The sequence below is a fragment of the Phocoena phocoena genome, chromosome 18 (assembly GCF_963924675.1).
Source record: "Phocoena phocoena chromosome 18, mPhoPho1.1, whole genome shotgun sequence".
NCBI classification, from domain to species: domain Eukaryota; kingdom Metazoa; phylum Chordata; class Mammalia; order Artiodactyla; family Phocoenidae; genus Phocoena; species Phocoena phocoena.
The window spans coordinates 61,555,256-61,581,293 of record NC_089236.1 but is presented as its reverse complement, the minus strand read 5'-3'; positions in this window follow the sequence as shown (position 1 = coordinate 61,581,293).

Below are 26,038 nucleotides of genomic sequence, written 5' to 3'. Positions count from 1 at the left end.
ACTTTCACCAATGGATGGATCAACCAAAATGAAAATAAATAAGGAAACACAAACTTTAAATGTTACATTAAACAAGATTGACTTAATTTATATTTATAGGACCTTCCATCAAAAAACAACAGAATACACTTTCTTCTGAAGTGCTCATGGAGCATTCTCCAGGATAGATCATATCTTGGGTCACAAATCAAGCCATGGTAAATTTAAGAAAATTGAAATCATATCAAGTATCTTTTCCTACCACAATGCTATGAGACTAGATATCAAACTATAAAAATACAAACACATGGAGGCTAAACAATATGCTACTAAATAACCAAGAGATCACTGAAGAAATCAAAAAATACCTAGAAACAAATGACAATGAAAACACGACAGCCCAAAACCTCTGGGATGCAGCAAAAGCAGTTCTAAGACGGAAGTTTATAGCAATAGAATTCTACCTCAAGAAACAAGGAAAAATCTCAAATAAACCTAACCTTACACCTAAAGCAATTAGAAAAAGAACAAAAAACCCCAAAGTTAACAGAAGGAAAGAAATCAAAAAGATCAGATCAGAAATAAATGAAAAAGGAATGAAAGAAACAATAGCAAAGATCAATAAAACTAAAAGCTGGTTCTTCGAGAAGAAAAACAAAATTGAAAAGCCATTAACTACACTCATCAAGAAAAAAAGGGAGAAGATTCAAAATTAACAGAATTAGAAATGAAAAAGGAGAAGTAACAACAGACCCTGTAGAAATACAAAGGTTCATGAGAGATTACTACAAGCAACAATATGCTAATAAAATGGACAACCTGGAAAAAATTGACAAATTCTTAGAAAAGCACAACCTTCCAAGACTGAACCAGGAAGAAATAGAAAATATAAACAGACCAGTCTCAAGCACTGAAATTGAAACTGTGATTAAAAATCTTCCAACAAACAAAAGCTGAGGACGAGATGTATTCACAGGCAAATTCTATCAAACATTTAGAGAAGATCTAACACCTATCCTTCTCAAACTCTTCCAAAATATAGCAGAGGGAGGAACACACCCAAACTCATTCTATGATGCCACCATCACCCTGATACCAAAACCAGACAAAGATGTTACAAAAAAAAGAAAACTACAGGCCAATATCACTGATGAATATACATGGAGAAATCCTTAAGAAAATACTAGCAAACAGAAGCCAGCAGCACATTAAAAGGATCATACACCATGATCAAGTGGGGTTTATCCCAGGAATGCAAAGATTTTTCAATATATGCAAATCATTCAGTGTGATACACCATGTTAACAAATTGAAGGAGAAAAACCATATGATCATTTCAATAGATGCAGAAAAAGCTTTCAACAAAATTCAACACCCATTTATGATAAAAACTCTCCAGAAAGTAGGCATAGAGGGAACTTACCTCAGCAAAATAAAGGCCATATATGACAAACCCACAGCCAGCATCATTCTTGGTGGTGAAAAACTGAAACCATTTCCACTAAGATCAGGAACAAGACAAGGTGGCCCACCCTCACCAATATTATTCAACATAGTTTTGGAAGTTTTAGCCACAGTAATGAGAGAAGAAAAATAAATAAAAGGAATCCAAATCAGAAAACAAGTAAAACTGTCACTGTTTGCAGAGGACATACTATACATAGAGAATCCTACAGATGCTACCAGAAAACTACTAGAGCTAATCAATGAATTTGGTAAAGTAGCAGGATACAAATTAATGCACAGAACTCTCTTGCATTCCTATACACTAATGATGAAAAATCTGAAAGAGAAATTAAAGAAACGCTCCCATTTACCATTGCTAACAAAAAGAATAAAATACCTAGGAATAAACCTACCTAAGGAGACAAAAGACCTGTATGCAGAAAACTGTAAGACACTGATGAAAGAAATTAAAGATAATAAAAACAGATGGAGAGATATACCATGTTCTTGGATTGAAAGAATCAAAATTGTGAAAATGACTATACTTCCCAGAGCAATCTACAGATTCAATTCAATCCCTCTCAAACTACCAATGACATTTTTCACAGAACTAGAACAAAATATTATACAATTTGTATGGAAACACAAAAGACCCCGATAGCCAAAGGAATCTTGAGAAAGAAAAATGGAGCTGGAGGAATCAGCTTCCCTGACTTCAGACTATACTAGAAAGCTGCAGTAATCAAGACAGTATTGTACTGGCAAAAAAACCATAAATATAGATCAACGGAACAAGATAGAAAGCTGAGATAAATGAAAGTCAAATGAAAAAAGAAGCAGCATACTGAAAAATAAATGAACGTATGGAATTCTAAATTATATATCAAGTTCAACATTAGAGTTAATTTTATAAAGTAAAGCAAATCAATTACCAATCAAATGAATTAACATACTCATACATCAAAAAAATAATAAAACACCTTCTATGCATGAGATGTGCTGAATACAGAGGTTATGGGTGGAAAGACAGTTTCAAGGAAAGAAGGAGATCAGAAGTTTTCCAAAAAATTATATATAATCTCTTGAAGTTGTGCCAGTTCTCACATGGTCTTTTACTTCACTATCAATACTGTGTTTTTTTTCAGGGAAGAAGCTTTCACTTTTAATTTTATATTTGCTAAATGAAGCATAAAAAGGCACGCCCAATTAGTTGCTTAATAAATATCTTTATTTTACAGCTTTGTTGAGATTTTATATATATGTATATATATATATATATACACACAAATATATATCATAAATTTCACCAATTTAAAATGTGTAGTTGAGTGATTTTTAGTATTTTCAAGGTTTGCAACCATCATCACAACCTAGTTTTAGAATATTTTCATCACCTAACCCCCCAAATCTCATAAACATTAGCAGCCACACTTTATTCCAGTTTCCCACCCTGCACCCTTGCCACCCCAGACCCTACTCCTCATCGCAGCCCCAGGCAACCACTAATAAGCTTTCTCTCTTTGTATTTGCTTAATCTGATATTTTACGTAAATGGAATCATTCAATATTGTGACTGGCTTCTTTCACTTAGCATAGTGTTTTCAAGGTTCTTCCATATTGTAACATGTATTAGCGCTTCATTCTTTTCCTCTGCTAAATGATATTCCAGTTTATGGATATATCACAAATGTTTATCCATGAATAGGTAATCACTTTGATTGCTTTTACATTTTCATGATGAATTCATTTACCAGATTTTGTGTAGACTTAGGTTTTCATTTCTCTCGGGTCTATATTTAAGGGTGGGATTGCTGGTTTTTATGGTAACTATATTTAACTTTTTGAGGAACTGCCAAGCAATTTTCCAAATGGCTGTGCCATTTCATATTCTGCCAGCAACATATCAAGTTTCCAATTTCTCCACATCTTCATCAACACTTATTATTGTCTGTCTCTTTTCTTTTAGGCATCCTAGTGCATACTAAGTAGTGTCTCATTGTAGTTTTGATTTGCATTTTCCTAATGATTAATGAGGTTGAGCATCTTTTCATACATTTATTGCGTAATTGTGTACTTTTTGAGCAACGTCTATTCAAATTGTTTACCCATTTGGTCACTTGATGTTGGAAGAGGTTATCTAGGATATATGACTGCCAGTTGACCTGATAACTGGACCCAGGCATTTGGAGGTTTCTTACCCCTCCTCTGTCCCAGGAGTGTACATTTTGCCCAATGTTCCCATACTAGGAGCTACTTCAAGGATGCAGCCTTGAGAGAGAAATGTGTTACTGAGATCATCTGGACTGTATAGTGACTGAACCCCATTATGGCCTGTATATAAACTTATAAGATTCTGGCAGGGAGATGTGGAGAGCTACTCTTCTTACTTCCACCCAAGAGAAGCCTCATATGTAAGTTCCCTTGCTTATTAAAATTGCTGCCTACCAATCAGGAGTGGTCTGTCTCTTTCTCTGGTTTCTCCTTGCCCTCTGTGTATGGGCCAGTTTCGAATTTCATCCATGGAACTCCTGAGGTTGTGAACCAACACTTTACTAATTATTGTTGAGTTGTAAGATTGTCTGGATACAAGGCCCTTGTCAGATATTTGATTTGAAAATGTTGTCTCTCATTTTGCAATCTGACTTTTCACTTTCTTAATGTTTTTTGGTGCACAAAGTTTTTAATTTTGATTAAATCCAAATTATCTATTTTATTTCTATGCCAGTTATGCTTTTAGTGTATGTGGTATTTATGAGACCATTGCCTAACCCAAAGTCATGAAGATTTACTCTGATATTTTCTTCTGTGAATTTTATTTTAATTTTAAGTTTAGATCTGGGACCATTTTTGAGTTAATATTTGTGTATGGTTTAAAGAAGGCATCCAAATTCATTCTTTGAACGTGGATATTCAGTTGTCCTATCACTTTGTGTGAAAAGACTATTCATTGCTCCATTGCATAGTCTTGGCACCTTTGTTGACTATCAATTGACCATAAATATAAAAACTTCTGTAACCTCAATTCTATTCCATTGTTCTATTGTATATTCTTATCCCAGTACCATACAGCCTTGATTAGTATAATTTGTTGTATGTTTGTATGATTTTGTGTACTTGAGGAGAATGTATATTTTGCTATTGTAGAGTTGAGTGTTCTATAAATGTCTGTTAGATCTAGTTCTATAAATGTCTGCTATTGTAGGGTGGAGTGTTCTATAAATGTCTGTTAGATCTATATAATATTGCTCAAGTCTTCTATTTCTTTGTTGATCTTTTCCTTAGTTATTCCTTTTGTTATTGAAAGTGGGGTATTGAAGTCTCCAGCTGTTACTGTTTAATGGTTGGTTCGTGTAGCCCACCCCCCAGCTGAGCTCAGCTCTCCGAGTTAAATTTTCAAAAAATCACCACAGTCTGAGAATAGAGATTTTGTAGGAAATTGCAAATTCAGACAAAATATTGACTGTGTTCTGGGTGTGGTGCTTTTAAGGGAGCTCCAAAAGAGGTCAAATCTCTCCATTGCCTGAAATGTTGTTGACCTTAAGCTACTATGCCACTGAGCTGGAGAAAGAAGGAGTGATTTTTCACTGTTTTAGGGAGAGATGGAAAAGTTCCTGAGGTCTTCACTCTGCCACTCCAGAACTATATGTAAGATTATTGAACAATACTAATATTTATGAGGAGAAAGTTCTTTTCATTTTTCAGTGGAGAAAATGAGTCTTGATTCCATGTTTTGTAGGGTTCTCTAGGAGGATTTAAGGTAATTATAGTTACATTTAGGGAGCAGTAAATAGATATATCTTTTGAAAAAAGCTATTATTTATTTTACAGAACCAAACTTTCAGGGTGATTGTACCTTGGAGGGTTATCTTAGTCCATTTTAGCTTCAACTTATAGTTCTAAAACCCAAATGGAGCAGAATATATAGAGATAGTTCAACTCAGAGGAACTGATTCAAGCTAACAAATCTGAAGAAAAGTATAAAGTACAAATATTAATATAATTTACATTGGTCAATATACCTTATAGAGGAGCCTAAATATTCAAATCATCAATATAGCTTGTGAGTTCCTAAAAGTATATCCAAAAATATAGTTATAATACTGTTTGATTAACAAGAGAAATAATAACTCTTAACAATATTAAAAATAAAGGTTATATCACTTTTTATGTCTAGGTACTATACTAAATTTTTTTCTATTGTCCTGTTGTATTCTCCCAAATCTTCACATAATGTTTACAATAATTATTGCCACTTATAGAAAAAGGGAACTGAAGAGTCAGAGAGATTAAAAAACTCTCCTGTGTAGTTAGATATTTGATAGCCTACTAGTGATTGAAACCTTGATTTGCCTTTCTTTGGCTAATAGTATCCACTTCAATTTGCTATTTTTAGAGGACCATGTCTGGCAAATACACACACACTTGTATTAAGGAAACCTTTCTCCTGAAAAGAGCCTGGTAAATACTCCATTCATGTTCTCTCATCTCTAAATGGCCCATCTTTCTAAATTTCTAGGCATCAGTCAATGCCACCAGTGAAAGCTTTTTCTCCTTCATATGCTACATCCAAAAAAATCAGCGAATATTTTAAATTTTACCTTCTCGATATATTTTTCTGTACCATAGTAATCCATTTTTATCATTACTACCCAAGTACAGGCCTTCAACATTTATTGCCTGGATCACCTTATTCAGTTCCCTAATTGGTTTCTTTTCTAAGCATATTTGACTTGTTTAGTCCACCCTTTACATTGTAGCCATTGTCATCTTTCTATAATGCAAATTTGACACTTAAATCTTTAGTTGTAATACTTCAGTGCCCCTTTCTATCCCGAAAGGAGTCATAAACACATAGATTATGATCTCAGCATCATCTGGGAGAGTACGTAAGAATTATCAGGGTAATCACCTGAAGAAATGCTCCTATCACATTGCCAAATACATGATGGAGATTCAAAAAGTATTTGCAGAATAAACAAATGAATGCGTGAATGAATGAATGAGTAAATGAACACCAAAGTAAAAGAAGATGAAGTAGTTGGAAGAAGTAAGAAATGCTTCAGCCCTTTCCTGGATAATGCCATGGTCAAGGAAGTGAGAAAATCATGACATGATCTTTACACAGAAATGTTACTGGGGTTATTTCCTTCTTTTTTGTTTTTTCCTGCATTTCCAAATTTTTTTCTCAAAATATTCTCTTGGAGATTGAAAAAAAAAAAAAATAGGCAAACAGGTCTTCTACTTCTGGCCAAGATGGAATATGAGGGACAAGATACATACTGCTGTATGAACCAACTTAAAAAAATGCAAAAGCACTTGAAACAACAACCTTCAAGACACTGAACATCAGGCAACAAAGGGCAGCGAGACTGAAAGAAAGGAAACCTACAAGGTGAGTACTACAGTTGTCCTAGCTGACAGCATTGAGAGAGCCATAAGGTGGCTTCCAGGCCATAGGTGAAGTGGAGGAGGATCCAGCAAAGCTTGGCATATTCCCTGAGTTAAACAGGTGGAGTTAGCCAGGGACACTAAAGTGGCTAGAGTTCATAAAACAGAATTATGAAGAGAAGAGAGCTACATGAGAGAAAATTCTGGATCTGCATAGCATCCTCTTCAAGTACTCAGCAGAGTACTGGTCAGAGCAGGCAAGTGAGGAAACTCAGTGATGACTTACCCTACCAAGGACGTTTAACTTCTTCACTATTAACTTCTGATTACCCCAGTGGAGAATTTTTGGTAGAAGACTAGAACTTTGTTAAGATGTTCCCTTTTGTTGACTCAATATTTCTTGGTCAGTATGTTGTTGTTTTTTTGTACCCTGGATTCAATTCAAGATTTTAATATTGGCTTATAGAATCTGAAATTGTGCTAATGCAAGAAATTCCACACTTTACCTTCCCACTATTCTTAAAGCTACTACCATATTTTTATAAGTACCATAAAGTAAATGTCCAGTTATTTTCTTGCACAAGATAAGCAAAATTTTGTGCTTTCCTGAGTGAGAAGATTAAACATTACCATTTCATGAAATTTTCAAAATTAATAATTAGTCTTATGCTACTAAAAATTACATATAATGCCTATAATTAAATGCTGATGAATAAAATTTAATATAAAATGCTCTTTCATTGATAGTATACTTCATGATTTTAAGTTCAATTTTTACCTGTATTAAAGTGAGAGATATCTTCTAAGTAAATAGTGTAAAATAAAATAGATTATAATAAACATTTATTGATACATAAGATAGTATTTATTTATTTTTTTTGTGGTATGCGGGCCTCTCACTGTTGTGGCCTCTCCCGTTGCGGAGCACAGGCTCCGGGCACGCAGGCTCAGCGGCCATGGCTCACGGGCCCAGCCGCTCCACGGCATGTGGGATTTTCCCGGACCAGGGCACGAACCCGTGTTCGTGTGTTCTCAACCACTGCGCCACCAGGGAAGCCCATAAGATAGTATTTTTTAAAACAGAAAATGTGGCATTACTCCCATGCTTTCTCTTTAATTAAAGATATAACATGTCATTTTGAGAGATTATGTGTGAAATAAATGGAAAATACGTAATTTTATTATACTGATTTGAATTTAAAAGACAATTTTTTCTTAAAATTGTAAAATCATGTGAACCTTAATAACATGTTAAACTATTGTTTTTTTAACAAATCCATCCATATATTTCAAAACAAAATTTTTTTTTTTTTTGCGGTACGCGGGCCTCTCACCGTCGTGGCCTCTCCCATTGCGGAGCACAGGCTCCAGACGCGCAGGCTCAGCGGCCATGGCTTACTGGGCCTAGCCGCTCCGCGGCATGTGGGATTTTCCCGGACCAGGGCACGAACCCGTGTCCCATGCATCGGCAGGCGGACTCTCAACCACTGCACCACCAGGGAAGCCCCAAAACAAACATATTTTTAAATTCCAATATCAAATTCAAAATATTAATGAGTTCTTGGTAGCTGTGATAGTGTTCAAACTCAAAATTATTTTTAAAGAAAATATATTAAAATGTTTTTAATATGATTTTCAGGAAGAGCAAAACATATAGATCATGAAACCTGCTGAGAAGCTTGTGTTGTGCTGAATATATAACAGTATATTTAGTGTACTACTGCTTCGGTGTCATTAATGGTACTCTAGAATATGTAAGATTTAGTGTCTTCTTAAGTCCTTAACTTACTACCAGGCAGTGCCTTGGGCCACAGGGAGATAAAAATCCCCTTGGTGATACTGCAAATGTCACTAAGAACCCTCATATTTTAAGAAATCCATTACAGAATTACAAATACTTAAGTTGAAAATGGTAAGAAAGGAAATCAAGGAAAAAAGTAAATGAAATTGTTGGATGTCTTTGGCTGACCTTATATAATGTACACAATGCAACCAAATACTATAAGGGCTGGAGAAGTGATAAATGATGAAGGGAAAATGAGATGAAACTGAGGATAACGTCCATGGGTAAAATGCATGCCATTAAGACCAACCAACTGTGATGATTAAAATTTTGATAGCAATTTGATCCTAGCACTGTAAAGACAAAAACAAAAGATCTACATGAATAGTTACATGATTCACCATGTTCATTACTTTCCTACTGCTACTTTAACAAATTACCACAAACTTAGTGGTTTAAGATAACACAAATCTGTTGTCTTACAGTCATGGAAGTCAGAAGTCCCAAATGGGTTTTACTGCTCTGAACAAAGTATTGGCAGGGCTGAAATCCTTTTGGAGGCTCTAGGGAAAAATCCACATTCTTATCATATCCAGCTTCTAAAGCTGTGATCCTTGCTCAGGGCCCCTTTCTTGAACATCTTCAAAGCCATCAGTATAGCATCTTCAAATCTCTCTCTGACCCTTTGCTTCTGGGATAATCTCTCTTTCTTCTCTTTCATGGTCATATTTCCCTCTGTGTCTCTCTTACAAGGACCCACTGGGATAATGCAGGAAAATCTCCTCAATTCAGAATTTTTATTCACATCTTTAAGATCCCCTCTGCTATATCAGGTAATATGTACAGGTTCTAGGAATTAGCATCTAGATATCATTGGGGGTCATTATTCAGGTTACAACAATTCCAAAACAAAATCATTTACTCAAGAGAAAAAAAGATTACATTTTTGCCATTCTACATAAGGAAGACATGATAAAAAATATAATGATCTCTGACATGGAAATCATCCAAAGAATAAAATCCAAATGATAGCATTGACCTCTCTTCTAAAGTCATTTTATGGTACAATGACTATAGAATATTAAAGAAAACTGTAGTTGTTTCTTTTTTTCACTTTTATATTATCTAAAATTTAATTCGTTAAAAACCTTTTGCTTCATTTTTATTTTAATTAGCTGTGTGGTATTATTTATATGTAGGGAACATTATATAGAGCTGCTTAGTTTTCCCTGGAAAAAATATATACCAAAAAATTTATTTATAGCAAAACTTTGAGGTGCTTAAACATAATTAACAAAGCATTAACTATAATAAAAAAGATTTAAATGTAATCTTTATTTTTAACAACTTTATTGGAGTATAATTGCTTTACAATGTTCTGTTAGTTTCTGTTGTATAACAAAGTGAATCAGCTATACATATAAATATATCCCCATATCCCCTCCCTCTTGCATCTCCCTCCCACCCTCTGAATCCCACCACTCTAGGTGGTCACAAAGCACCGAGCTGATCTCCCCGTGCGATGCACGTGCTTCCCACTAGCTATCTCTTTTACATTTGGTAATGTATATATGTCAATGCCTCTCTCTCACTTAGTCCCAACTTACCCTTCCCCCTCCCCGTATCCTCAAGTCCATTCTCTACATCTAGGTCTTTATTCCTGTCTTGCCCCTAGGTTCATCAGAACCATATTTTCTTTTTTTTTTTTTTAGATTCCATATATATGTATTAGCATACACTGTTTGTTTTTCTCTTTCTGACTTACTTGAGTCTGTATGACAGATTCTAGGTCCATCCGGCTCACTACAAATAACTCAATTCCATTTCCTTTTATGGCTGAGTAATATTTCATTGTATATATGTGCCACATCTTCTTTATCCATTCATCTGTTGATGGACACTTAGGTTGCTTCCATGTCCTGGCTATTGTAAGTAGTGCTGCAATGAACATTGTGGTACATGACACTTTTTGAATTATGGTTATCTCAGGGTATATGCCCAGTAGTGGGATTGCTGGGTCATATGGTAGTTCTCTTTTTAGTTTTTTAAGGAACCTCCATACTGCTCTCCATAGTGGCTGTATCAACTTATATCCCCACCAACAGTGCAAGATGGTTACCTTTTCTCCACACCCTCTCCAGCATTTATTGTTTGTAGATTTTTTGATAATGGCCCTTCTGACTAGTGTGAGGTGATACATCATTGTACTTTTGATTTGCATTTCTCTAATGATTAGTGATGTTGATAATCCTTTCATGTGTTTGTTGGCAATCTGTATATCTTCTGTTTAGATCTTCTGCCCATTTTTGGATTGGGTTGTTTGTTTTTTTGATACTGAGCTGCATGAGCTGCTTGTATATTTTGGAGATTAATCCTTTCTCAGTTGCTTCGTTTGCAAATACTTTCTCCCATTCTGAGGGTCGTCTTTTTGTCTTGTTTATGGTTTCCTTTGCTGTGCAAAAGCCTTTAAGTTTCATTAGGTCCCATTTGTTTATTTTTGTTTTGATTTCCATTTCTCTAAGAGGTGGGTCAAAAAGGATCTTGCTATGATTTATGTCAAAAAGTGCTCTTCCTATGTTTTCCTCTAAGAGTTTTACAGTGTCTGGCCTTACATTTAGGTCCTTAATCCATTTAGAGTTTACTTTTGTTTATGGTGTTAAGGAGTGTTCCAATTTCATTCTTTTACATGTAAAAAGCTGTCCAGTTTTCCCATCACCACTTATTGAAGAGGCTGTCTTTTCTCCATTGTATATTCTTGCTTCCTTTATCAAAGATAAGGTGACCATATGTGCATGGGTTTATCTCAGGCTTTCTATCCTGTTCCATTGATCTATATTTCTGGGGTTTCTTTTGCCAGTACTATACTGTCTTGATCACTGTAGCTTTGTAGTATAGTCTGAAGTCAGGGAAGCTGATTCCTCCAGCTCCATTTTTCTTTCTCAAGATTGCTTTGCCTATTGGGGGTCTTTTGTGTTTCCATACAAATTGTACAATTTTTGTTCTAGTTCTGTGAAAAATGTCATTGGTAGTTTGAGAGGGATTGCATTGAATCTCTAGATTGCTCTGGCTAGTACAGTCATTTTCACAATTTTGATTCTTCCAAACCAAGAACATGGTATATCTCTCCATCTGTTTGTATCACCTTAAATTTCTTTCATCAGTGTCTTATAGTTTTCTTCAAACAGGTCTTTTGTCTCCTTAGGTAGGTTTATTCCTAGGTATTTTATTCTATTTGTTTCAATGGTAAATGGGACTGTTTCCTTAATTTCTCTTTCAGATGTTTTATCATTAATGTATAGGAATGCAAGAGATTTCTGTGCATTAATTTTGTATCCTGCTACTTTACCAAATTCATTGATTAGCTCTAGTAGTTCTCTGGTAGCAGCTTCAGGATTCTCTATGTATAGTGTCATGTCATCTGCAAACAGTGACAGCTTTGCTTCTCATTTTCCGATTTGGATTCCTTTTATTCCTTTTTCTTCTCTGATCGCTTTGGCTAAAACTTCCAAAACTATGTTGAATAATAGTGGTGAGAGTGGGCAACCTTGTCTTGTTCTTGATCTTAGTGGAAATGGTTTCAGGTTTTCACCATTGAGAACGACGTTCGCTGTGGGTTTGTCATATATGGCCTTTATTATATTGAGGTAAGTTCCTTCTATGCGTACTCTCTGGAGAGTTTTTATCATAAATGGGTGTTGAATTTTGTCAAAAGCTTTTTCTGCATCTATTGAGATTATCATGTGGTTTTTATCCTTCAGTTTGTTAATATGATGTATCACATTGATTGATTTGTGTATATTGAAGAATCCTTGCATTCCTGGGATAAACCCCAGTTGATCAGGGTGTATGATCCTTTTAATGTGCTGTTGGATCTGTATGGTAGTATTTTGTTGAGGATATTTGCATCTTTGTTCATCAGTGATATTGGCCTGTAGTTTTCTTTTTTGGTAACATCTTTGTCTGGTTCTGATATCAGTGTGGCGGTGGTCTCGTAGAATGAGTGTTCCTCCCTCTGATATATTTTGGAAGAGTTTGAGAAGGATAGATGTTAACTCTTTTCTAAATGTTTGATAGAATTTGCCTGTGAAGCCAACCAGTCCTGGGCTTTTGTTTGCTAGAAAATTTTCAATCCCAGTTTCAATTACAGTGCTTGTGTTTAGTCTGTTTATATTTTCTATTTCCTCCTGGTTGTCTCAGAAAATTGTGCTCTTCTAAGAATTTGTCCATTTCTTCCAGATTGTCCATTTTATTGGCATATAGTTGCTTGTAGTAATCTCTCATGATTCTTTGTATTTCTGCAATGTCAGTTGTTACTTCTCCTTTTTCATTTCTAATTCTGTTGGTTTTGAGTCTTCTCCCTTTTTTTCTTGATGAGTCTGGCTAATGATGTATCAATTTTGTTTACCTTCTCAAAGAACCAGCTTTTAGTTTTATTTATCTTTGCTATTGTTTCCTTCATTTCTTTTTCATTTGTTTCTTATCTGATCTTTATGATTTCTTTACTTCTGGTAACTTTGGGGGTTTTTCTGTTCTTTTTCTCTAATTGCTTTAGGTGTAAGGTTAGCTTGTTTATTTGAGATTTTTCTTGTTTCTTGAGGTAGGATTGTATTGCTATAAACTTCCCTCTTAGACTGGTTTTGCTGCATCCCGTAAGTTTTGGGTCGTGATGTTTTCATCATCATTTGTTTCTAGGTATTTTTTAATTTCCTCTTTGATTTCTTTTTTTGATTTCCTCTTTGATTTCTTCAGTGATCTCTTGGTTTCTTAGCAGTGTATTGCTTAGCCTCCATGTGTTTGTATTTTTCACAGTTTATTTCCTGTAATTGATATCTAGTCTCATAGCATTGTGGTTGGAAAAGATACTTAATACAATTTCAATTTTCTTAGATTTACCAAGGCTTGATCTGTGACCCAAGATATGATCTATACTGGAGAATGTTCCAAGAGCACTTGAGAAGAAAGTTTATTCTGTTGTTTTTGGATGGAATGTCCTCTAAATATCTATGAAGTCTATCTTGTTTTATTTGTCATTTAAATCTTTTGTTTCCTTATTTATTTTCATTTTGGATGATCTGTCCATTGGAGAAAGTGGGGTGTTAAAGTCCCCTACTATTATTGTGTTACTGTCAATTTCCCCTTTTATGGCTGTTAGCATTTTCCTTGTGTTTTGAGTTGCTCCTCTGTTGGGTGCATAAATATTTACAATTGTTATGTCTTCTTGGATTGATCCCTTGATCATTTTGTAATGTCCTTCTTTGTCTCTTGTAATAGTCTTTATTTTAACGTCCATTTTGTCTGATATGAGCATTGCTAGTTCAGGTTTCTTTTGATTTCCATTTGCATGGGATATCTTTTTCCATCCCCTTACTTTCAGTCTGTATGTGTCTCTAGGTCTGAAGTGTGTCTCTTGTAGCAGCATATATAGAGGACAGGTCTTGTTTTTGTATCCATTCAGCCCGTCTGTGTCTTTTGGTTGGAGCATTTAATCCATTTACATTTAAGGTCATTATCGATATGTATGTTCCTATTACCATTTTCTTAATTGTTTTGTTTTTGTAGGTTTTTTTCCTTCCCTTGTGTTTCCTGCCTAGAGAAGCTCCTTTAGCATTGTTGTAAAGCTGGTTTTGTGGTGCTGAATTCTCTTAGCTTTTGCTTGGCTAAAGGTTTTAATTTCTCTGTCAAATCTGAATGAGATCCTTGCTGGGCAGAGTAATCTTGATTGTAGGTTTTTCTCTTTCATCAGTTTAAATATGTCCTGCCACTCCCTTTTAGCTTGCAGAGTTTCTTCTGAAAGATCAACTGTTAACCTTATCTGGATTCCTTTGTATGTTATTTGTTGCTTTTCCCGTGCACTTTTAATATTTTTTCTTTGTATTTAATTTTTGATAGTTTGATTAATATATGTCCTGGCATGTTTCTCCTTGGATTTATCCTCTATTGGACTCTCTGTGCCTCCTGGAATTCGGTGGCTATTCCCTTTCTTATGTTCGCAAAGTTTTCAACTATAGTCTCTTCAAATATTTTCTCAGACCCTTTTTCTCTTCTTCTTCTGGGACTCCTATAACTCGAATGTTGGTATGTTTAACGTTGTCCCAGAAGTTTCTGAGACTGTCCTCAATTCTTTTCATTCTTTATTCTTTATTCTGCTCTGCAGTAGTTATTTCCACTATTTTATCTTTGAGGTCACGTATCCGTTCTTTTGCCTCAGTTATTCTGCTATTGATTCTTTCTAGAGAATTTTTAATTGCATTTATTGTGTTATTCATCATTGTTTGTTTGCTCTTTACTTCTAGGTCCTTGTTAAACGTTTCTTTTATTTTCTCCATTCTATTTACAAGATTTTGCATCATCTTTACTATCATTACTCTGAATGCTTTTTCAGGTAGACTGCCTATTTTCTCTTCATTTGTTTGGTCTGGTGGGTTTTTACCTTGCTCCTTCATCTGCTGCATATTTCTCTGCCCTCGCTTTTTTCTTGACTTACTGTATTTGGGGTCTCCTTTTCACAGACTGCAGGTTCGTAGTTCCCATTGTTTTTAGTGTCTGCCCCCAGTGGGTAAGGTTGGTTTAGTGGCTTGTGGAGGCTTCTTGGTGTAGGGGAATGGTACCTGTGTTTTGGTGGGTTAGGCTGGATCTTGTGTTTCTGGTGGGCAGGGCTGCATCTGGTGGTGTGTGTTGGGTATCTATGAACTTAATATTACTTTAGGCAGCATCTCTGCTAATAGGTGGGGTTGTGTTCCTGTCTTGCTAGTTGATGGGCATGGGGCATTCAGCACTAGAGCTTGCTGGCCATTGGGTGGAACCAGGTCTTAGCTTTGAGACGGAGATCTCTGGGGAAGCTCTCGCCAATTGATATTACCTGCGGCCAGGAGGTCTCTGGTGGTTCAGTGTCCTGAGCTCGGCTCTCCCACTTCAGAGGCTCAGACCTGACACCAGACCGGAGCACCAAGACCCTGTCAGCCACATGGCTCAGAAGAAAAGGGAGAAAAAAAGAAAGAAAAAAAAATTTTACATAATAATAATAAAATTAAAATTTAAAAATAAAATAAAATAAGTAATATAAAAAGATTAAAAAATTATTAAAATTAAAAAGTAATAAAAAAGAAGAGAGCAACCAAACAAATAAACAAATCCACCAATGATAACAAGCGCTAAAAGTTTTACTAAGATAAACATAAAAATCAGAAAAAAATTATCCGCAGACAGCAAACTCCAAGTCTACAGTTGCTCTCAAAGTCCACTGCCTTAATTTTGGGTTGATTCATTATCTATTCAGGTATTCCACAGATGCAGGGTACCTCAACTTGATTGTGGGGATTTAATTCACTGCTACTGAGGCTGCATGGAGAATTTTCCATTTCTCTTCTTTGTTGGCACAGCTCCTGTGGTTCAGCTTTGGTTTTGGCCCCACCTCTGCATGTAGGTTGCCCTCAAGCTTCTGCTCCTGCCCAGACAGGTGGGGTTTAAAGCAGTGACTGATTAGGTGGCTCTGACTCACTCATGCTGGCAGGAGGGTAGGGTACAGTAGTTATAATTGTAATGCAGGGCGAGCCTGTGGTGGCAGAGGCCAGTGTGACGTTGCAACAGCCTGAGGCGCGCACAGTGTGTTCTCCTGAGGAAGTTGTCCCTGGATCATGGGACCCTGGCAGTGGCGTGCTGCACAGGCTCCAGAAGGGGCGGTTCAGGAGGAGGAGGGTGTGTGGATAGTGATCTCTGTTTGCACAGAGGATTCTTGGTGGCTGCAGCAGCTGTATTAGCAGTTCATGCCCATCTCTGGTGTCAGAGCTGATGGCCGCGGCTTGCGCCCATCTCTGGAGCTTGTTTAGGCGGTACTCTGCCTTCTGTGGGCAGACAGAGAAGGAATTCCCTCTCCTCACACACTCTGAAACAGTGGTCTCTTGTCTCTTAGGCAGGTCTGGAGTTTTTCCCAGACTCCCTCCTGGCTAGCTGTGACACCCAAGCCCCCTTCAGGCTGTGTTCATGCAGCCAACCACAGTCCTCTTCCTGGGGTCTGACCTCCGAACCTAGAGCCTCAGCTCAGCTCCCAGCCCCCACCCGTCCCGGTAGGTGAGCAGACAAGCCTCCCAGGCTGGTGAGTGCTGGTCGGCACCGATCCTCTGTGTGGGAATCTCTCCGCTTTGCCCTCCGCACCCCTGTTGCTAAGCTGTCCTCCGTGGCTCCAAAACCAACCCCCCCCCCCCCCCCGCCCACTCCCTGTCTCTGCCAGTGAAGGGGCTTCCTAGTGTGTGGAAACTTTTCCTCCTTCACAGCTCCCTCCCCAAGTTGTAGGTCCCATCCGTATTCTTTTGTCTCTGTTTTTTCTTTTCTCTTTTGCCCTACCCAGGTACGTGGGGAATTTCTTGCCTTTTGGGAGGTCTGAGGTCTTCTGCCAGCGTTCAGTAGGTGTTCTGTAGGAGTTGTTCCGCGTGTAGATGTATTTTTGATGTGTTTGTGGGGAGGAAGGTGATCTCCGCGTCTTACTCCTCCTCCATCTTGAAGGTCAAAAACGATAGTTTTAAAAAGTCATACTAAAGGTTTCAATCTTGATAAATTATTCTCTTCTGTTTTGGCTTAATTCAAAGATAGATTTTGATGAATTCTTCCAGAAAAATTATGTGTACTATAGTAGAGAAGATATAAAGTGTTCTGTCCAAAACTATGGCCATATACTTTTAACCTTGGAATGGATGCTTAGTTAAATCTAATTTAATAATACTTACTTTTTCTGACTGTCAATATAATAGACATTCTACTGAGGTATATAAAAGTAAATAGCTGTATTTATTACAACACTGTAAAAGCAGAAGATCATAGAAAAAAGGACAAAAACATTTATCTAATAAGCTAAAATACAGTTAGATATACATTATGAATGCATTGTAAATGTAAAGAGAATATTTTCCCCATAAAAATCTGACCTGTATGCTCTGTAAAAACAATAAGTGAGGAATATGTGTCACATTGGATGTGCTTATGACAATTGCAGAATGTTTCCAAAGCCTGGAAAAATAGGAAGTAATTCGTTTATTGTTTTCCATTCATTTTATGTGGGATTCTTTGACTCTATAAAAGCTATATTCTCCTCTGCTTGATGTGTACAAATGTCTTGAAACCAGTACACCCTAAGGCCAAGGCCTCTTTCCCCCCAAATCTAAATAATAATGTAATATGCCCACAATTCGAGATTCTTCAGGCCTCCTATGTATTTTCCACATAGATATATTACGGTAGATCTTTGCATTCTCACTTCTCTGCAATGAAATTAAAACCCAGCATTTTTTTTTTTTTTAATTTTTTTTTTTTTTTTTTTTTTTTTTTTTTTTTTTTTTTGTGGTACGTGGGCCTCTCACTGTTGTGGCCTCTCCTGTTGCGGAGCACAGGCTCCGGACGCGCAGGCTCAACGGCCATGCTCACGGGGCCAGCCGCTCCGCGGCATGTGGGATCCTCCCGGACCAGGGCACGAACCCGCGTCCCCTGCATCGGCAGGCGGACTCTCAACCGCTGCGCCACCAGGGAAGCCCCCAGCATTTTTTTAAAAATAAATTTATTTATTTATTTATTTTTGACTGCATTGGGTCTTCGTTGCTGCAAGCAGGCTTTCTCTAGTTGCAGCAAGAGGGGGCTGCTCTTCGTTGTGGTGCACAGGCTTCTCATTGCGGTGGCTTCTCTTGTTCCGGAGCTTGGGCCCTAGGCACACGAGCTTCAATAGTTGTGGCATGCGGGCTCAGTAGTTGTGGCTCACGGGCTCTAGAGTGCAGGCTCAGTAGTTGTGGTGCACAGGCTTAGTTGCTCTGTGGCATGTGGGAGCTTCCCAGACCAGGGATTGAACCCGTGTCCCCTGCATTGACAGGAGGATTCTTAACCCCTGAGCCACCAGGGAAGTCCCCAGCATTTTATTTTATTTTATTTATTTTAATTTATTTTTTTGGCTGTGTTGGGTCTTCATTGCTACACACAGGCTTTTCTCTAGTTGCGTTGCGCAGGCCTCTCATTGCGGTGGCCCCTCCTTGTTGTGGAGCATGGGCTCTAGGCACACGGGCTTCAGTAGCTGTGGCTCACGGTCACCAGAGCACAGGCTCAGTAGCTGTGGCACATGGGCCAAGTTGCTCTGCAGCATGTGGGATCCTCCCCGACCAAGGCTTGAACCCATGTCCCCTGCATTGTCAGGTGGAATCTCAACCACTGTGGCATCAGGGAAGTCCCCCAGCATTTTAAATGAGACAGAATAGACAAGCTTGATTCAACAAAGATTATGCAGAATACTAGTCATATTTATTTTTACACTTAAGTCTATACTTAAGGAAGAGCTATATTTTAGATAAAGCTATATTTAAGGAAAAGCCCTCTGTCTTCCATACAAAGATTGACAAACGAGTGTATAATTGTATGACTTCATTCATTAGGTCATCACTGTTCTAACAATTTGTTATAAAAAGTGAAAATGAAAGGCAAGGATCCCTTCATTTCTGTAGCTTATATCCTACTGAGTTATTCAGAGGAAGTAAACAAAATAAATATTTTTTGTTATTAAAATAACTGCTGTGAAGAGAGTGGGTAAGAAATTAGACATGAGATGAGGAGCATAACTTTGGGGTTAAAACTTAAAACACTCTGGAGAAGGTAGATTTCATTGAGACGGTGATTCAAGCAAAATTATTGGAAATATTTTGGAATTATGGAGAGAAAGACGCAATGCCTGGTGTTGAGTAATAACAAGGAGACCAGTGTCGCTGGACTGAGTGAGGATTGTAGAAGATTGTTTAAATTAAAATGTAAGTTTTAAGATAAGCATGTATCATTTTTGATTTCACTCCTGGGCCATATTATCCTTGTATCTGCAGGCTATTCAGTTTTAAATACCATCCCTCTGCCTTTCTGCTCAGTTACTTTCAGTTTCTATGTGAAAAGAAGTTGTGTCCTAAACATGTTCGTATCCCCAACAGGTAGCATAGTGCCTGATGAAAAATATACCTTCAATAAATAGGAGTTGATGGATGGAATGGATGAAAATATAGAAACTTATCACCAAAAACTCGAATCAAGGTAAATAATTTTTCAATTTGTTTTTCACCAACGGGTTGTTTAGTTAGAATAGCCATGTTCTTTCTACATCCTAAATATAAGCAGAGTCTATTATGTTTTTTCCCATTGGAGTGAAATTAATATAAACTTGAGATTACTTAAATATGTTTAGTTTATTGGAACACTTCTGAAAGGGAAAGTACTATGGGCTGGTTGCCTAAGGGTTAGTGATTATACTTTTACATCAAAGTATTTTCTGCCATGGTTCATCAAATTAAAAGCCATGTTCAGTAACTCATAAGAAAATGCAATCCCTTTCTGAAGCTTCTTTCTTTTGAAGATTTTATAGATAAAATAGCATTTGTTTCCTATTGCCCATTGCCAAGTGCCAATTCTATAATATTTGTATTCAGTAAACTTACTCTTTTTATAAAATATTTTATATCACACAGTAAACTAGTTACTCATGTATATTCAACATTGAAAAAAGCTTAAATATTTATCACAACTTCTGGCTAGAGTAACCTACTAATAAGTGAAACAGTAAAATATTTAATCTCATAATGGCCAGAAATTTAACCTTCTCTAGTTCTTCGGCAAACTGCTCCAAAGCCAAAATTATATAAAACACACAGTTTAGGCAGCATCATATAAGAGAAAGAACAAGTAAGTTAAACTCAGAAAAAGTAGTATTCCCGTGTTTGCTCGGCTAAACTTCTCTGTTTGAAACTGGGGAAATTATTTAATATGGTTATATCTCTATTTCCTTAATAAAAAATGACAGTCATGATAATCAATATATTGGGACGTTTCATAGACTAGGATGACAAAAGTGATTATGTAGCATGTTTTTAACTTCTAATAATGTATTTTCTGACCGTGCTTCTATAAACTAGATCAATTTGGAAGCTACTTACATGAAGTTGAATATCTTAATATATATTAAGCAATTCACTTTTTCTTACACTAGTTTAGTACATTAGTATTCTTATGTTAGTTTAGAGAGTTATGTACTCATTGGCAATCCACCCAGTTGTTAGAAAACTTTATTACTGTGCTTTCTTTTTTCGTATTTTGACAAATCCTATAGTATTTGGATACAATGTTGCCCACAATAAATGATAATGCATTAGTTAGGCATATGATAATTAAAATCACAAACATACACCACAAAATTGTAGTATGTTTGAAGGTTTAGAGTACCAAAACAAGGAATTTTCAAATATAGAACTAATTAAAATGAAGAAGCACATCCACTCTCATGTATTACATTTATCCTCCTGATCATTTGCTGGATTAATTTATTTTTGAGTGGGGGTTGAGGGCCACTGAGTAGGACAAGTATAAGATAGGAGATGCTGGGCATTAATTTCTGACCACCAAACAATAAATATATTGGGTTATGTTGTGTGAGAGTTCGTGTGTTAAGAGAACTATCCATGGTATTCATGTAGAATATTATTTAAATTTTTATGATAGAATATGTTTTAATAGAATGGTGATCTTGCTCATTTTTTAAAATAGGTAATAAGCTCCTTATGTTATTTTTTCATTCTTACCTTTTATTTACACTATTAATGATTAATCAGCGGAGTTTCACATATAATGCCATGTGCATAATATAAATACAACTCTGTAATAATGTTCTGAAAGAGCCTTTTCAGGAAACGACAAATATGAAATAGTTACTCAGAAAACATTATCACTTTACAATATATCAAATAGATTTCTGAGTGCTGAGCAAGCAAACATACACAGATGCAGAAACAAAAACAAATGAATGGAATTTATAGAGTGGTAACAAAAACATTTAGCATGCATTTGTTTGCTTATCAAATGACCACTTCTGTCATTTCACTTATTTTTAATTTCATTTAATCAAAATACTTCTTCAAATTAAATGTTGGGTAAATCTCCATTTAATGTATTTTATCAGAAATCATTTTTTCTTTTAGTAAATTTTATAAAGTACTTTCTCTTTGCTAAGTTCTACATTGAACTCTGGAGAACAAGAATGTACATGACAAATATGGCCTTTTCTCATGTGCAAAAGCAGTGAGGCAAGATAAATACTATAGTTTGGGGAACTGGAAGTAGTTCTGGTACTGGAGTATAATACGCAAGAAAGTTTGGAGAGGAAGGAAAGGGCCAGATCCTGAAGAGTTGTTTTACACACTTCAGAGAATTTGAGTTTAAATATTCCAGACAGTGGAATAAAGTGCTAATTGTTTGCTTTTGTACATGGAAGTGATTTTAGGTATCGGTAAAAACTTTTGGTGTAGAATTAAGCAATTCTGTGTGTGGTGAACAGAATATGCACTCTAAAGGCATTTTTCAGTGCCTAAGATCTGGATATACCTTGTACCAAGATAATGGAAAATGATTGTCCTGAAGCATGATGCAAAAGCACTGAGTATGTGGAAAATACTTAGGTAGTGTGTTTTCTTTACCCATCTGTGAAAATGCTAACAAGAAAGGTGTAAGTGTAAATTATGTAGGAATATTTCACATATAATGTGTGGCTTGAGTACTATATTTTACTAAGTACCAAGAAAAATAAGTCAGTAGGATTTGTTTTATACTGATTTTTAATGATGGTTGTTTACATAACTCTTTATAAACATATATTTAAGCTATTTTTTCTATACAACATATGCATGATAAATTTTTATTTAAGTTTGCTACTGCAATTAATCCATATATTTTCTTGGGTGAGAGAATAAAAAATGTATATTTTATTTTGCATTAGCAACTAGATGCTAAAATGCCAGGGTTTAATAATTAGCACAGAACTTATTGCTGTACTTTGTATTTCTTCAACTGTCTTTAGATGGTCTGTTTCTGCCTCTCTTTCATTTATTTAATCCCTTGTTATATTAATCCTTTAAATTTCCTTTGATAATTATGACAGAACTTTAGGTCACACATCCTTTTTTGATCAATACGTTTTGGAATTTTCCTTTTCACGTTATCTTCAGATTATTTGTCTTCCAAGTTTATTTTATACTATCTAAAACATATTTCCCATTAACTTGCAATCACATCATGATACAAACTAAAATAACAGCAGTTTCCAAAGTACTTTGTAGTAGTTTACATAAATCTGCTATTTTGAGTTTTTAAAACAACACAGATTGTTCCTTCTGCATTAATAATGAAACAGAAATTCAGGACCTTCAAGTGAATAACCTAAATAATCTGATAGAGGAACAGCTAAAAGTTCTCAATTCCATGCTTTACCAAATGTTTACTTGTTGATTTTAATGTATAGATGAGTTGGTTGATGGTTTTTTTTCTCTCCAAAGCCTTTTGCTCCCTCAAAAGGTAAATGTTTGCAACTATTGAGGAAGGTCAGAAGATATTGTGCAAGCACTAAAGGTAGTCACAATTTGAGAAATAGTAATATTGTTGAAACAGATACACAGCTTCATAAATTCTAGTGCTATTTCAAAAAATAATACAAATAGTAATCAGTAGAGTTATAGCTTATTCTAAATTTACATAAATACAAACATTGTTTCAGTGCAGATGACAAAATGCCCGACAAGTATTAAAGTGTAAATTCAGTGAATGCTATGAAACTATATTGTAAATAAATGGGTTTACAATGTGGAAAATTATGAAAGAAACTTTTATATTTAGGAAAATTGTTTATTTTTAGTAATTTTGGAATTTTTAATATGTAAATTGTATAGCATAATGTACATATAAGATGGGATTCAAATGCAGTATTTTAAATAGAAAAATTATAATATTTTGAATTATGCTAATAATATATGAATGCTCCAGCAGTTTTCTAGGTAGATTCTAGTTGCCTTAACAAAAAAATAAGCTTATACTGTATAATCACACACAAAAACCATGAAGTATACATTTTTTTATCTCATAATTTATAGCAGAGAAAATTCATGTATTTTCTATATATATAAAACATATAGTTATAACATGCATTTTTTAGTGGTTTAAAAATGTGTGCTAAGTTATTTTATTATGCAGTATGTATTCAATATATAATATGAGCTTTCAATTCAAATTCTGATACCTAGAATATTTACAAAATATTGGTTTTGTGTTAGAATGTGAAAGTCAGAGATTTAAATTTGCACATTTTGTTTAGAAACTATCACTTAAAATGTTAAATATGTACCTAGTCTGCAATCACATTAAAGATAAATTTTAGCTGAAAGCAGAGACTAAACAGTTGGCTCCTAAGGGGATCTTCTTAATGACTCTGCAGATCCTAAAGTCAGGAATAGTGCTATGGACTCTGAATATTATTAAAAAAAGAACACTTCCATCTATTATTCACCTATAGCTCCCTTTTCCTCAAAACCTCAAGCAAGTTCTTTATTATGGGGCATTAAATTCATATACTAGGGTAATTTTAGGAAATCATTGGAGTAAGTTTTTTTTTGCAGTTGAAAATTGTCAAGTCTTTTTCAGTTATTTTACCATCTGTCCTTCTATTTTGACCTACTCTGTTGGTCATTTGGGCTCTGTTGAAAATCTTTCAGGAAGGCATCATAGTCCTATCCAGATGGGTGTCAGCTTGAAAATCCCAACTGCAGCTGTGTTCAAACAGAACATGACACATACTGTTGACAAGTCCCCTCTTTTATAAATTTCATGGCATGTTGATGACTCTGACTAGAGCAGCTGCTCTTTGGCTTATACTTTTGTGAAAGATAATAAGTTTCACATTATTCATTATTATTCATGACTTAAAAGTATTCTTCTCATGTTCTAAATACTTTTATAAATCAGGCATCTTAATTTCTACAATGTTGGCTTCCAAAATTTTTCTTTCTAAACATGTGGATCTTATATGATTTATTTTATAACTGTTGATAATTTTAAGTTAACAAAATATGCCAAAAATATTTTATATTTCTATGTGAAATTCAAATTTGCGGATATGGAATTCATTTTTAAATACTCACTTGGTTTAAGAATATTTACTTAATATTTAAAGATTACATTAGTCTGTTGTGAAAATTTGATTCCAAAGAATATATCATTAACACTTAATTGTGATGATCAATCAACAAATGTATAGTGAGTGTTTCATAGTTATCTAGCACTATCTTAGGTATGTAGTTAGGTTAAAAGTCTCACTTTATTTGTAATTTAGTTAGGAAGACAAGAGTAACAATAATACAAAAGAAAATAACTCTAAGCAGCATATATTAAGTTCTAAATTGTATGGTACAAAGAATAAAAGAAATAATGAGAAAGTATGGTGATGTAACTTCTAAAAATTTCTTTCACATGTGTGTCTTTTTAAATTAATTTTTATTGGAGTATAGTTGATTTACAATGTTGTGTTAGTTTCTGCTGTACAGCAAAGTGAATCAGTTATACATATACATATATCCACTCTTTTTTAGATTCTGTTCCCATATAGTTCATTACAGAGTATTAAGTAGAGTTTCCTGTGCTATGCAGTAGGTTCTTATTAGTTATCTATTTTATATATACTAGTGTGTATATGTCAATCCCAATCTCTCAATTTATGTCCCCACCACCACTTTCCCTTTTGGTAACCATAAGTTTGTTTTCTACATCTGTGACTCTATTTCTGTTTTGTAAATAGATTCATTTGTACCATTTTTTCAGATTCCACATATAAGCAATATGATATATGTCTTTGTCTGACTTCACTCAATATGACAATCTCTGGGTCCATCCATGTCGCTGTAAATGGCATTATTTCATTCTTTTTTATAGCTGTGTAACATTGCATTGTGTATATGTACCACATCTTCTTTATCCATTCCTCCGTCGATGGACATTTAGGTTGCTTCTGTGTCCTGGCTATTGTAAATAGTGCTGCAATGAGCATTGGGGTACATGTATCTTTTTGAATTATCATTTTTTTCGGATATGTGCCCAGGAGTAAGATTGCTGAAGCTCAATATCAAAAACAGACAACCCAATTGAAAAAATGGGTGGAAGATCTAAACAGACATTTCTCCAGAGAAGACATATGGATGGACAAGAGGCACATGAAAATATGCTCAACATCACTAATTATTAGGGAAGTGCAAATCAAAACTACAATGAGGTATCACCTCACACCCATCAGAACGGCCATCATTAAAAAGTATACAAACAATAAATGCTGGAGAGGGTGTGGAGAAAAGGGAACCCTCCTACACTGTTGGTGGGAATGTAAATGTTCACTATGGAGAACAGTATAGAGGTTCCTTATAAAACTAAAAATAGAGCTACCATATGATCCAGCAATCCCACTCCTGAGCATATATCCAGAGAAAACAATAACATGTGTATGTATCTTTTTTAGTCCTACCATATTTTGCTTCATTATATTATTTTTGATTTAACAGTTATCTTCCTTGATAAATGGTGTATTCTTTAAGATGGGACATTTTCTTTTTCATCATAGCAAATGTCAAAAAT